Source organism: Oreochromis aureus, linkage group 3 (assembly GCF_013358895.1).
Source record: "Oreochromis aureus strain Israel breed Guangdong linkage group 3, ZZ_aureus, whole genome shotgun sequence".
Lineage (NCBI taxonomy): Eukaryota > Metazoa > Chordata > Actinopteri > Cichliformes > Cichlidae > Oreochromis > Oreochromis aureus.
In genome coordinates, this window is record NC_052944.1 from 47,807,292 (window position 1) to 47,821,972 (window position 14,681).

Genomic DNA, 14,681 nt, shown 5'->3' on the forward strand with positions numbered 1-14,681 from the left:
ATCCGCTGGTTTCCTCTTTCTGGTGCAAAGTGGGCGATAAACAAACAAGAGAGAAAAGGTGATCAGCTGATCATTGATCAGTTTCATGACTGAAGTAGCAACAGGAGAGGGAGGGGGAGAGAATGAGAGAAGAAGAGGCAGCTGTGCAGTGTAAAGACACAGAAAAACTCCAGCTTTGTGTCTTTTTCCCTTCTTGCTGCGTTCCTTCTCAGCTCAATACGAAACGCGTAATATTTTCTCTGAATGAGGGACCATTCCGTTTTTTAAGGGGCGGTTGGCAACTCTACTAACTAACCTTATGAATAAAATAAAGTTCACTATCAGTAACATCATAGCACCCAGCTGGGTGCTATGATGTTTGGAGTTTGTACGTGCTTTTTGGAGTTTGTACGTGCTTTGTCTCTAGGGGCCACCATATATATTTATATATAAACATATATAAATAAAACCACGTTTTGTATTTTTTACATTAGTAATTCCTTTTGTGCATAATTTTATATTGTTGTTAATAATAAATTAATTAAAGCAACAAAACAACCTGAAGAGCCAGTTGGGAGCCGAAAGACCCGGCTCTTTTCAGTGAGCCGAGCCCAAAGAGCTGGTTCTCTAAAAAGAGCCGGAATTCCCATCACTATTCGACAGTTAGGCTGCAGGCATTTGGCATCAACTGGTTGTGTATTTAGCCTGCCAGGATTCAGACAGCCACACCTTAAAATATATGCAAAGCTCGATTAGTCCAAAATGAAAGCCGGAAAGCTTCGGGAGTTAGGCTGCTGCCATTTGGCATCAACTGGTTCTGTATTTAGCCTGCCAGGATTCAAAGAGCCACACCCTAAAGTATATGCAAAGCTCAATTAGTCCAGAGATCCTATCTTTTAAATGACTCCTTTTTGTACTTTTGTGAGCACTTTCATAAACTTGCTCTCCTTTTTTTTTCACAGTAACCTACAGTACAGACACCTCCAAAAGTTGATTCTGTTCATCTGGACGTAGCGTTTTCAGTGGGAGAAACCTAAGTACAGACAGGTAAACCCTAATTCACCTTGTTGTGATTACCTTGTACTTCAATATTTACTGTTTTTTTAACCTTTATGGTGGTTTAGTAAGTGCCTTCAGATGCGGCAAGAGCTGTTTTGTGAATTTGCATATTCTTGGTGGTGGCATAGATGTTATCAGGAACCTCGAGTTTTCTGGCTTGCTTAAAAAAAATGTAGTTACATTGACATGTGTCATGGTTCCTGGGTTAGGTTTTGTTTTGTTTTTTAGTTTTATGGGTTCATTATTTGTCATTTGATTTCAGTGTAATTACTCTGAACTGAAATAGACTGAACACTACATTGTTCAGTCACTCGCCCTCCATTGTGTGCTTTGTGTTTACTTTGCATCCCTCCATCTAAATGACCTTTTTCAGAGGACTTTTTTATTTGTTTGTTAAGCAGTGTTGGTCAAGTTACTTGAAAAAAAACTAATTAGTTACTAATTATTGATTACTTCTCCAAAAAAATAATCCTGTTATTTTACTGATTACTTATCTTCAATAGTAATTAGTTACTTATTACTTACTTTTAAAAAAACAATACACAACCGAAATGCGTAATAAAGTAATAGACCTTTCAGCCGAATTAAATTTTTTCTACATAATACATCATATAAAATTAAACCAAATTGAAAAGTCTTTTTTAAAACTCGTTTTATTAGTTTTAATCTTTTATGCATATTGCATATTATCTATTGTTGATCTACATACTTGTTCCTGCCACAGATGTCACACGCGCTTGCATCATTGTCATGAGCAATGTTGGTCAAGTTACTTAAAAATAAAAGTAATTAGTTACTAACAGTGATGGGAATAATGGCGTTACAAGTAACGGCGTTACTAACAGCATTAGTTTTTTCAGTAACGAGTAATCTAAGTAGTTACTATTCCTATCGTTACAACAGCGTTACCGTTGTGTAGTTAGTGTGTACTGTTGTGGATAGTTTTGTGTTGTGTGTCAGGACAATGAGGTGACTGCTGTCTCCAGGTAGAGAACAGGCATGATACACCTCCTGCTGTCAGACCTGCAGGTATCAGGCTGTGATGTTCTCCTTTATAGTGGACAGAAATTCTTTTTTTGGAGTGGCACAAATAATTTGTGTGGCATCTTATTGAATGCAGAACACCTGATAGTTATGTAAATAGTTTGAAGTGGTTATTTTAAAAAGGGTAAAAGGTAAATGGCTGCAAATAACTTTGTTGATTGCAAAACTTGTGCATAGGATTTTAAAACTGACAATTTATATTTGCATTTAAAGTTATGAAATCTGATTAAGTAAACATGTTTGTAAATGGCCTGTATTTGTATAGCGCTTTACTAGTCCCTAAGGACCACAAAGTGCTTTACACATTCAGTCATCCACCCACTGGTGATGGCAAGCTACATTGTAGCCACAGCCACCCTGGGGCGCACTGACAGAGGTGAGGCTGCCGGACACTGGCGCCACCAGGCCCTCTGACCACCACCAGTAGGGAGCGGGTGAAGTGTCTTGCCCAAGGACACAACGACCAAGACTGTCCGAGCCAGGGCTCGACAAAAGACTGTCCTCCAGTCTTTAGTCCTGACTGTGGAGAAGACAAACACCATAAACTAAGCCGGAAGCTGCGCTTAGCAGTTTCTCTCCGTGGCAGGGAAATGGGGAATTCAACAAAGGTCACGACAATTGCAACAGACAGTGCACGAACAATGGTGGCTGCAGCAAGAAACCTCCCATTCCAACACACGACTCCTGTTGCTCACATCTTTCAAAGAACAGCCTTACTGACGTGCAAATAAACATTTGCCAAAGGAAGCCACATACGTTCGTTTGGAGCACTGACTATTCTGGAAACAGAGTACCTTTCTGCTATTGTATTAGCAGAACATTCTCTTTACAGTGATCTGTGCAACAAGACCACATGGTGAACTATAGGGAGTACTGAGCCGAAGACGAGCAGAGGAATTGCATTATACCTACCTACATTGGCAGACAATCTCACAAGACTCATTAAGATAAGTAGCAAGAACTTTCGACAAGGATGGGATTCGAACCCACGCGTGCAGAGAACAATGGATTAGCAGTCCATCGCCTTAACCTTTCGGCCACCTCAACTCTCTGACGCTGCTGTTTGCCAGTAGAATTGGGAATTTTTTCTCTGAACACGTGGTCTAGATGGACAAAACGCGAGCTGATCGCTAGAGTATTGACGCAGGGAAATCTTCTCCAGATCCCTGACGAGGGGCTACGTAACACTTGACAAAGGAGAATGCGTAGTCACACCAACCCTCTTCATGTCCTCCTCCACTAGATCCATGAACTTTCTCTTCCGTCTTTTTCTTTTCCTCCTGCCTAGCAGCTCCATATTTAACACCCTTTTCCCAGTATATCTTATATTCCTCCTCTGCACACTTCCAAACCACCGCAGCCTTACCGGTCTAACTTTGTCTCCAAACTGCTCAACCCCAGCTGTCCCTCGGACAAAATGAATTATTTACATACAGGGCTCGCAAAATTTCAAAATCCCTGGTAGCCCTTTGGGCAGGCACTCTTCAGTTTTTGGTAGCCCAAAATAAATTTAAGTAGCCCGAATAAAAAAGAGAGCAATTTTTTAATGTTTTGTTTCCTTTACAATATTATACATTAAAGTATAATATTGTAACGGAAACAAAAATTAATCAGAAAGTTGTTAAAATACAAATCACAACAACTGTATAAAAATTACAATCATCAACTCAAATACTTGTTTCTAATTGAACAGAAATTTCTATGAACTTGTAAGAACTGTGTAGAACATGAATTAGTCTGTATCAGATCCTGAATCTGAAATTTCCACTGAAGTCAAGGGTAAGGGGTGAGTGGATCCAAGATCGAGGCCATTTGCTTTTTGAAGTTTGCAAAAACTGCTAAATTTGGCCAATGGTGGTTCACTCTTTGCAACATAGTACGCTTTTGAAAGATTTTTCAGGACTTCTTCTTGTGCTTGGTTTATTTTTAGTATGTTTTTTGCAATTGCTGTTTGTTCTGGGAAAGATATTGCAGACTGAGCAATAATGTATTTCTTGCATTTCTCATGGGTTCTGATGGGGTCTTTCTTAAAATTACTGGTCCGAGTAACAAAGGCGCTTGTCGACTCAAATGAAATGAAACTCACGACACACCCGGCAGAACATGATGTTATTTAGCTCGTCATATTCCAGCCACATAAATTCTTTTGTCCATGAAACCAAAAAAGCTGAGCTTTCTTTTTGCCTCATAGTCTGATTTGTCATAACTTTTCCGTTTTGTGGTAGGCTTTTATTTGGCTGCCCCTTCTTCACCTTGACCTGTCTTATTTGGCTCAGCAGAACTAAAATACCAGCGTAAATCCTGCTGCTTTTACACACACTCACATAACGGTCAGCGATTCTCTGCGCAATCAACCTCTCACATGTTTAAGCTTGCTGTGGGAGATTTCACTTGTCACGTTTGAATAGTAGCTAATGAGTGATAAGACGATGTCAGAGGAATTGGTGCGCAATTAATCGTCACTCACCAATCAGTGCTGCCACTCTCTACACAGCGTTCGCACGATCGCAAAGTGAAAATGAAAGCAACAAACAAGCGCAAATTCAAACGCAATTTCAATATGCCGTATATTACCGAGAATGTAGTGGTTTAATCTTCAGATATCTGGTCAGTTTGTCAAGATGGAGCCTATTTGCAAAAGAGCTTTGATGATTTCGGAGATGTCTGCCCAGCCCAGTCTCACAAGTGCTCGAGCTGTTATACTGCCGACAAAGCTCAGGTCCCGGTACACAACTGTCATAGCCCCAACTGACTTCATTTACTGAGGTTAAATCTATCGGGTCTTTATTTCCTGATGTTCATATGTGTCATAATTGTTTCAGTTGCCAATTGTGAATTAAAACTAACATGTTTAAGGAGGAGAGAGAGCAAATAAATCAGATTAACATCTTTGTGGGTTTTTTTCAATAAGCAGCGTGACCTGTGTATACACGCATGAACTTTATTAAAATAGATACAGTGGCTTGCAAAATTATTCGCCCCCCTTGAACTTTTCCACATTTTGTCACATTACAGCCACAAACATGAATCAATTTTATTGGAATTCCACGTGAAAGACCAATACAAAGTGGTGTACACTTGAGACGTGGAATGAAAATCATACATGATTCCAAACATTTTTTACAAATAAAGTGGTCCCAAACCAGCTGAAAGATATAATCTTTCTAGCATGGCCCTCCCCGTAGGACATGCCTGGTACACCTCATCCAGGAGGCATCCTTATCAGATGCCTAATCCACCTCAGCTGCCTCCTTTCAATGTGGAGGAGAAGCAGCTCTATTCTGCAAGCTGTGTAAAGGTGCCCCTGAGACAATCCAGTACATAACAGCAGGGTGCAAGATGCTAGCAGGCAAGGCATACATGGAACGCCACAACCAAGTGGCCGGCGTAGTATACAGAAACATCTGTGCCGAGTATACCCTGGAAGTCCCAAGGTCAAAATGGGAGACACCCCCTAGGGTGGTGGAGAATGACCGAGGATCTGGAAGATACAGACGGACAAAATGGTGATGGCTAACCAACCGGACGTAGTGGTGGTTGACAAACTGAAGAAGACATCTGTAGTGATCGACATAGTGATACCAAATGACAACAACATCATGAATATATTAGTGCTGTCAAAATTAACGCATTAATTGTTGAGATCAATGCAAAATGTTTAACGCGTAAATAAAAAAATTTTAACGCTGATTTTTTTTTTTTTTTTTTTTTTTTTTACACTTTCCTGTAATCTAAGACTCATGATCACCTCTGGAGGAGGGGCAACAGTGTGCTATGCTGGCGTTTGGCCTGACAGAAATGATTAGAAGAAGAAGTGACACCATGCTACTATCTAGCTAACACTAGCAAACACGCAAGCATGGAGGAGGGTGGACTTTTGGGTGGAAAGTTTCTCTTTAAGAAGTTGCCTGATGGCTTGTTGGACAAAACGAGTGTAAGGTGCACAATTTGCAAAGCTGAATTCAGGTACCACAGAAGCAGTTCATCACTGGCGTATCACATGAGAGCAAAACACCCAACTGAATCCACCTCTATGGGACCTCGCCAGTCTACGCTTCAGGAGTATGGTGCTCATGGACGAATAACAAAAAATGTGAGAGAAAAATTAACCAATTCCACAGTTGTTTGGATAGCTAAAAACTGCTGACCAGTTAGCATAGTAGAAGATGATGGACTGAGAGAAGTCATTTACGCTGCATCAGGAGATGTGTGTTACAATCTGCTCCCGAGAGGAACCATTGTGTCGAGACTGCACACTTTGTATGAGGACCAGAGGGCTCAGCAGTCCAGCAAGCTTGTACAAGTAAGGAACGTCGCTCTCGCCGGAGACCACTGGACTTCGGTGAACAACGATAATTACTTGGGGGTCACGGCGCATTTTATTGATAGTGCAAACGATTGCATGGTCCAGTCACTAACAGTGAGTAAAACCGAAGAGAGACACTATGCTGAGGCGTGTGCTGACCATTTGAGTGTTGCAAACGAATGGAAAATCAAGGACAAGCTAACCACGCTTGGCACCGACAGTGCTTGTAACATGGTTGCAGCCTCCAGACTACTTCCATTTGAACACATGCCCTGCATGGCCCACATTCTGCAAAGAACAATCACGGTTTCTCTTAATGACAGCGCATTTGAAAGGGCTCTGGCCAAATGTCGCAAGATTGTTGGACATTTTAAGCATAGTCCAGCAAACGCTCAGGAATTAAAGGCACAGCAAGCTGCACATGGACATCAAACAGAACCGCTTGTTCAGGACGTTCCAACAAGATGGAACTCTACCCTAGAGATGATCAAGCGGATCCAGAGAAACAAATCTGGGCTGACCACCATCCTGACTCAGCAAAACAGCAAGGTGACCATGTTGACTGACCAGGAGCTTGACAGACTGCAAAAGCTGGAGGAACTACTTGAACCTTGCAGGTAAATCATTTTGTTTCTCATGATTGTGTGTCTCTTTGTGTTCTAGTTTTGTCTTCAAGTATGTTCTCCACCTCTCTGTATTTTCATATGTGGTATTTATGTTTGTGTGATTAATAGAAAAATACAGACTTGATCTTTCTATTGCAGATATGTGACCGAACTGCTGGGGGGGAGAGCGGTATGTCTCCTGTTCCATGGTGTTGCCAGCCTTGTGTCATTTGTTCAGGATTATGGAGCCCTCACATGATGAACCAGTCTGTTTTGAGGTTTAAGAAGGTTTTTACGACAGACCTAGCTCAGCGGAGGGACAGCAGCAATCTCACATGGCTGAAGATCGCTACAGTCCTTGATCCCAGGTTTAAGGACCTTAAGTGCCTTTCCAAAGATGAAAGAGAGGTGTGGGCTTCAGTACATGACCTTCTGATGGCAGAGACGGATGCACACCAACCATCTGCTCATACAAAAGAGGAACCATCACCAAAGAAGAGCAAGATGTCCATCTGCTTGCTGGGTTCTTCTGATTCAGATACATAGGAAGAGGAAGACATCTATAGATCGCTGTCTGAATCTGTACAAAGCACAGCCCAAAATTGACATAGGAGAGTGTCCACTACAGTGGTGGTTAAAGAGAGAAGGAGCACATGCCAGGCTGGCACCTATTGCACGCAAGTACCTGTCAACCCCTGCAACCACAGTGCCTTGTGTGTCATGTTTCGGCTGTGTAAAGGCAGGAGAAGGACCCAAACGCAAAACTCACCACGCAGGAATTAAACTCAAAAAAGGCTGCTTTATTGCAGAATGGCATGAAAACCATAACAAAACTAAACTGAGACGTGGATAAACTGACACATAGGAAAACACAGCCATGAGGGAGACTACGACACTGACAAAGAGAAAACACAGGGCTTAAATACACAGAGGGATAACGAGGGAATTAGACACAGAAGGAGAGCACAGCTGGGGGTAATCAGGCTGGAAGAGACAAGGGAAGCAAAACTAGAATCACTCACATGAGACACGGACCTTCAAAGTAAAACAGGAAACACTGACTGAACTCTAGACATGCAAACTTATCAGCAACTGTTGGGATTTAGAGATTCTTTTATTGCTGCCATATACTCTGCCTTATGATAAATGCATTAATAACATGTTCTACAGTATTATTTTATCAGTAATATTGTTTACAGGGTTCATATTGCATTGAACATGTTTGTCATCACATTCATTTTATTCACAGGTTGAGTTTATTTTATACACAATGCATAACTGTGCTTGTTTAGAGTTGATGTTCTATCCAAGAGGGTTTTAAGCTTCACTGGTGAGAGTGTCCAGGTGATACATGTTGAAGGAAGATGAGAACATAGCAGGTTAATCGCATGCATGCTTACAATACACATAAATCTAGTAGCAGGCCTGAGCGAAGGCCCAAGTGTCTTCTGCTTCTTATTTGAGACCTGCGCCAATTCAGTCTACTTAGTGATTGAGGACGAGGGTCCATTATTAGCCCTTAGAGGCCCTGAAGCTTGAAGTTATTACCTTAAAAGGAAGGTGTGTTAAAAAAAGAAGTTATATGTCTGTTTATAGTTATTAAGATGTACAAGATGTACCCTTGTCTGTAAACAATGACTGGACATAATGTATTTTTGACCTGTATTGACGTGTATGTGGGGTGTGATCCTCTATGCTATAAAACCAGAACTCAGTGTATTTTTGTCAGAGCAAAACAGGCCATATGCTGATGGTTGTTCTCCGTTGTCAATAAACTCATCGTTTGATTGCACTTTTCTGGGCCTCCGTCGTTTGTTGTCTGGTCTACAGTTGATCGATCTCGCTTCATTTGGTGGAGGATGCGGGCAACTAAAGATCAGCAGTAAGAGGTACAGGTGTTTGTTGTCGGCGGAGGTCGAGGCCAGATCAGGTGATCGAACGGCAGGCGCCACGGTGATCGCTTGACTATTGGGCCCACAAAAGGTAAGGCACAAACCTCTTAAACTGAAATTGTGCTGTAGTGGATTATAATTCTAGAATATGTAGTCAAGTGGTCATCCGTTGATCTCTGTTTTGAGTTTTGTTTGAAACGAAAACCTTTGTTGCAACGAAAGTGAAACTTAAGAGTAGTATTGTGTTCACGGTCGCTCGGAAAAAGCAGTACTGAGCTAAAAGTAATTTGTGTCGTGTTCATGGTCGCTTGGAAAAAGCAGTACTGAGCTAAAAGTAACTAGAGACGTTGTTTTTAAGGAAATAGAGAGATTAAAAGAGATTAAAAGTGTCTAAAGTCAAGGAGTTGGAGAACTCCTCCCTGGGAAAGACGTTTCCTAGGATTATACTAGGGGAGGGCCCGCTGAGAGTTGTGGCCTCAGATATAGCCCTGGTGATCGCAGAGGATCATTGTTAGGGAGACACTTAAATAAGAGAAAAAGGATAAATACCGGACACGAAGGTCCGAGGAGTTGATATATGAGCTAAGAGAAACTCAGGCCAGCCGTAAGCTTGAGGTTTTGCAGTAAAGCCAGCCGAGCAGTAAAGTGAAACTAAGGTCTGTTGTGTTGAAGTAACTCTGAGAATAAATACTGTGAGCTATGAGAGACGATTAAAAAGTATTACCTATGCATTTGTGGACCCGCCGTGGTCAGCGAAGATTTGTGGACCCGCTGTGGTCAGTGAAAAATTTGTGGACCCGCCGTGGGCCAAGAAAAGCTGTGTTTTTGTTGATATTCCTGGAGAATTTGCAGACCTGTTGACGTCTCTTAAAGACGAGCAGCGGTGTGTATAGGGACCCACTCATACAGCTGGAAACCGTGACGTAAGAAACTGTCTGAAATGATTTAAGTGCCAGCCGGCTGCAGGCTGTGTGTGAGAGAGAGGCTGTAAAAGTCTCTTTTTCCGTTCTTTTTTGCTGGGGAAAAGTGCGCAGTTAAAATTTGGGTGCGGTCACTTCCCCTTTTAATTTTAACAAAGAATAGATACATTGATTAAATGAGGGGTAGATAAAGGGCATGCTCATTGTGCCGTTGTTTCATTATAGGTGCTTGGAAATAGACAGTGAGAGGCCCACGGGGATCCCATTAAGGCTGCTGAAGCATTTTCCTGTTTTGTGAGCGTGCCTTTGGTGATTTTGAAATACTGTATCACTGGACAGGGTGATTCTAATATAAGAGTTATTTTAATCCAACCAGAAACAGAGTAAGAATAAAGCTGTGAGCCTCCTCCTGAGTGGAGAGAATTTGCAGAATTTTTGAGTATCTCTTGTTAAACAAAAGGGAAAAGAGATTCTGTGTATGGCAGACCGTGAAGTTTCTAGATTAAATCAGAGAGAACTAATGTGGCCGAAGGTTGGATCTGATATGAGGCGAACAGAGGACCGGTCTAAAAAGATTAAAAGGTACGCACAAACCTGTTCAATAAGCAAATTTGTGCAAATTGACTGAATTCTAAATTATCTGTTCGCTGAGTAGATGATCTTAACTACTAAATTGGCGCAGTAGGGGTAAAACTGAATTCTCGAGAATAAAGTAAAACGTTGAAGTAATGAATGAGTAACTTGGAAGTAATGAGAAGCTTTGAAGCAAGGATAATGAAACTTTGAGAAACAGACAGTACTGAGTTAAAAGGTTATATGGTATTTCATGGTAAAAAAAAAAAGAAAAAAGAGACCAATGCATGTTTAAGAATAGAGAAGAATATAAGAGTTATTGGTCAGCTTATGGTTTAATAAGTGTCAAACTCACGGGATTGGAGAATCCTGTACTTCTTTGAGACTTCAAAGAGGAGCTCCGGCGTGGGCATACGTCAGGTGGTGTTGCCGAGAGTTGTGGGCTCGGTGAATAGCTAATGATCAAGAGGATCATTTTGGGAGACGCTTATTTGTAAGTAAAAGGATTAAGTTCGGACGAGGAAGTCCGACAGAAAACACCTGGTGTTGTCAGGATGTTTAAGTGACACAGAAGTTCAGAAAATCGAGTCAGAAATGGTTTTGTGGCTCTTGGTAAACTGATTTTGAAGGAAAATCAGTGTTTATTGTGCTGAAGTAACAGATCCGGCGTGGTCTGAGGAAAAGAAATAAATCGGTTAATGGCTGATATATTTATATGAATTTTGGTGGATCTGCTGAGGTCCAGAAAATAATCAAGGCGGACTGTGTTTGTTCGAACGTTAATAAATGATCCAGGAAGAATTGCCCTGGGTCTGTGTCTGTGTGTGTGTGTTGTTCAGTGACAACATGCCCAGTTTAAAATTGGGCCCTGTTCCTTCCTCTTTTTAGTTTCAAAACACAAAGGCTGTTGGATGAAGAATTACTGTGTAAGGAACGGCTTCACTTTTGATTAGGGAAATAATATGCTTACTTTTGGGTTTATGAAGATCTCGTAACAATCTGGGGAGATGCGGGGTAAAAGAGTGAGCTCGGACGAAGGGGTCCGAGAAAAGAACACCGTGAGTTGAGCAAGGTGTTTTAACTGACTCAGGATTTCAGAGAATCAAGTCAGCTGTGATCTCGAGTTTTAATGGTAAGTTGATTTTAAAGGAAAATCAATGTTTACCATGTTGAAGTAATTCTGATGATATTACTAGATGTGTTGTGATACAAGTAAAGAATAAGTTGTGTAAATGTGGACACACGATTGTGTTGAGATGTATGGATCGGCTGCGGTCCACCTGATAAGTGAATACTGGGTAAACTGAGACAATAAACTGTTTTTAAATCTTCACTGGCTGCAGTGAGATACATGTGCTGAAGATTACTGGACTCGGCGAGGTCCATATGATGAAGTTCTTGGGGAGATAAATGACAGAAACAGTTTCTGAATTTTGAGGAGAATTCTGAAGCACTGAGGTTGAATTTTCTCTGTGCTTGGTGCGCTGTGTGGACTTATATCAGAGTTATAAGTCCAAAGGTTATGACCTGGAGGTCATTCATGGTGTTTAAAGAAGAACAGGAATTAGAAAAGGATATTTCATGTCATATTTTGTGTAAATTGAGGAAAACTCACCACATGTGTTCACCTTTTTCATTTAAAGGGACACAGACATTACACACACACACACACAGTACTTGGGTGTGAGTTACTTCCTCTCTTAATTTTAAACTGTAACACGTGTTCATTGAACTAGAATTTCAGCAGTGGATGAGACAGGATTTAGGGTAGGGCTAGTTAAAGATAAAGATGACCTTTATTAGTCCCACAGCTGGGAAATTTGTTTTGTTAAAGCAAAAGTGCAAAGTTATGCAGCAGAAATTAGAAAACACTGGAATGCAATAAAATAAAGTAGAATAGAATAAAATAGAATACCAATACTATATACAGCTGAGTAAGAAAATACAAAATACAACTTTGTCAAAGAAAGAAGTGCACATATAGCTGTCTTATTGGACGTATGAGGGTTCTGGTAAAGTACTAGTTCTGGTAAAAGTAAAAGATTATGCTCAAAGTTTTATGCCCTGGAGGCCAAGAGTCGTGTGTAGAGAAGAACATGACTTAGAAACGGACATTAAGGTCACATTTTGTCCAAGATGGGGAGAATTGTCCCATATGTGTTTATTTCTCTTCTTTTTAAGAGGACAGACGCACTGAGTGTTGTCTACTTGCTCTTTCTGATTCTAAGCAAGCATGTTTGATAAAATACTCTTAGGAAAGCGTATTTTGAGTGCTTCTAAGTGTGTGAATGTTGTGAGTACTTGATTTGAATGATTCTGTGTGATTTGTACAAAATAATAAATAAGTAATAATAACTCATAGGAGAGTGTGTGAATAGAGGAGGCCTGAGAGGTGTGTGTGCGTCAAACAGGAAGTCTGATTATAGCTGGGGAGAGACGTTGCAGCATGAAAACAGAGCAATTAGAGACTGAATGTCTTAAGAAAAAGTAATAAAATATATTAATTACATGTTTTAGAAAAAGAAAAACTGAGAAAATAAATACATGAACTAACATTTACATTAATGAATTGAAAACACATGTACACAAATTGTTACAGGTGAAATGTTGGGAATAATCAGAAGTGTGATAGCTCAATATACTGATGAAATGAAGAAAGCAGCTTACACTCCTTTGATTTCCAGAGTCAGTGTGTCTCCTCCCTCATAGAACCCGTGCCCACTTGGCCCCATATCAGGCGAAGCATGGAAGGCTGGACAGCCCATGACGGGTAAGATCCCACCTCGAAACCCTGGGACAACCTAAGGCAAGGCGCAGTCACGATTGCTTGAACCTAGGTCCCTAAGTGAGCTGGACTCACTGGAGGAGATGGGACTACAAGGGTAAAGCCGCTGGGGCAGAGGGGGAAACGTCATTAACAATGACGAGTGATGAGCCGAAGAGGGGAGACACTCACTGTCTTTCAGGGTGAATTGTTCCCTGAACCTGAAAATCAAGCTCTAACTTCTGGCTGAGGACAAGGAATGCTGTTATTTAAGGAGGGAGATCAAATTTGCGAAAGAGAAAAATTGACTGTTTAAGTGGAACCTTGTGAGGGAGTCTGAAAAACCACGAAAAGAAACATATACATAATCACACACACAAATAGAAAATGCGTTAACCTTAGAATACAAAAGAGCTCATGAACATCAGATAGCAGGTTTAGCATAGGAGTCTGTTTATCATGTTGTCCAACTCGCTTAGTGTGTAGTAAGTTTTCAGAAGAGAAAATTTAGAATTTAGTGTTGATGGTGTGCAAGTTGTGTGGTGTTTAACGAGATTTTCTGTGTTTTGAGCAGGTGAGGTGATGTTAGTTGACCTGAGAGAGTCAGGACCTTGAAGAACTTGTGGCAAAATGTTCTGTGTTTAAGATTGTTGAGGTTGTTGTTGTAGTGATGGGTTATTTTCTTTCTTATAACACAGATTGGATCATAAGTGGGGAAAAACTGAGTATGAAATGTGAAGTTCTGGTTAACATACAGGTTTTTGTTTCTAGGAAGTTCCAAGGATGCAGGCTGGGGATGGAGCCAAGAAAGGATTTGACATAATGATTAATTTGATTTCATTCCTTAAACACAGGTTTGAAGAGCCGGAGCATGAATATCTAATATGATATGACTAACCTTTTTCTTTTAATCTCCTAAGCTCGAGTGAAGGATTTTGAGTTTGTAACACATAAGATGTGTCACAAAAGGGGGGAGTTACAGGATTTAAGGTTTAATTTGAAATGGGTTTTAGGATCGTTTTATGACGTTTGGGGTTTTTGATAATTTAGATATAGAAATTGTTTTGTGGTTCTTTTGATCTGTTTCTATGCTTAGATGGTGATGGTTTATATCTTACCCTGGGTGTGTTTAATAAAACTAAAAGTGTTGCTCACACACATGAAGGGCATGGAGATTAAGTAAAGTTAATATAGAGGACAGAGCCCCGAACATGATATGGTGAAACAACTTTGAATGATTAAAGGAACCTTAGATGAATATAGTAGATTAGTGAGGTGTAGCAGAGAGAGGCTGTTTGTTTTCTATCCTTTACAGGAGAAGAGTTCAGGACCACAGCGACCACAGGGGTGGCAAGAATCCTGGAAGCCTGAGATCGAACGGAACCAACCAGAGAAAGGAGAAGAACAGAGCACAAATACACCTAGTTGTTTATATAACAAAGAAGATCAAAAGCTTGTTAGACATAGGTTATAATGGAAGCATAAAAGGGATGAGAGGAACTTTACATAACATAGAAATCCTGCAACAATTCGTAAATT

The 14,681-nt window shown here is 40.7% G+C and overlaps 1 protein-coding gene and 1 non-coding gene across 2 annotated transcripts in view; one reads left to right on the forward strand and one right to left on the reverse strand.

Moving 5' to 3' along the window:
• Window positions 1–1,001: 1,001 nt before the first annotated feature.
• The window catches only part of LOC116333530, a 29,512-nt gene continuing 15,832 nt past the window's right edge, over window positions 1,002–14,681 (forward strand). The window contains exon 1 of the mRNA XM_039610435.1: window positions 1,002–1,026. The gene's annotated coding sequence lies outside the window, so the exon portion shown is untranslated. The remainder of the gene's footprint in view (window positions 1,027–14,681) is intronic.
• On the reverse strand, window positions 3,048–3,129 carry trnas-gcu. The gene has a single exon. It is a non-coding gene; the product is annotated as a tRNA-Ser (tRNA).